Genomic DNA, 498 nt, shown 5'->3' with positions numbered 1-498 from the left:
GGAGAGTCAGCAGAGATGGCAGAGAGTCAGCAGAGACGGAGGAGAGTAAGCGGAGATGGTGGTGGAGAGTCAGCAGAGATGGTGGAGAGTCAGCGGAGATGGAGGAGAGTCAGCAGAGATGGTGGAGAGTCAGCGGAGATGGAGGAGAGTCAGCAGAGATGGTGGAGAGTCAGCGGAGATGGAGGAGAGTCAGCAGAGATGGCGGAGAGTCAGCGGAGATGGTGGAGAGTCAGCAGAGATGGAGGATAGTCAGCAGAGATGGAGGAGAGTCAGCAGAGATGGTGGAGAGTCAGCGGAGATGATGGAGAGTCAGCAGAGATGGTGGAGAGTCAGCGGAGATGGTGGAGAGTCAGCAGAGATGGTGGAGAGTCAGCAGAGATGGCAGAGAGTCAGCAGAGACGGAGGAGAGTAAGCGGAGATGGTGGTGGAGAGTCAGCAGAGATGGTGGAGAGTCAGCGGAGATGGAGGAGAGTCAGCAGAGATGGTGGAGAGTCAGAG

Source organism: Lampris incognitus, chromosome 12, assembly GCF_029633865.1.
Source record: "Lampris incognitus isolate fLamInc1 chromosome 12, fLamInc1.hap2, whole genome shotgun sequence".
Lineage (NCBI taxonomy): Eukaryota > Metazoa > Chordata > Actinopteri > Lampriformes > Lampridae > Lampris > Lampris incognitus.
This window is presented reverse-complemented; position numbering follows the sequence as displayed.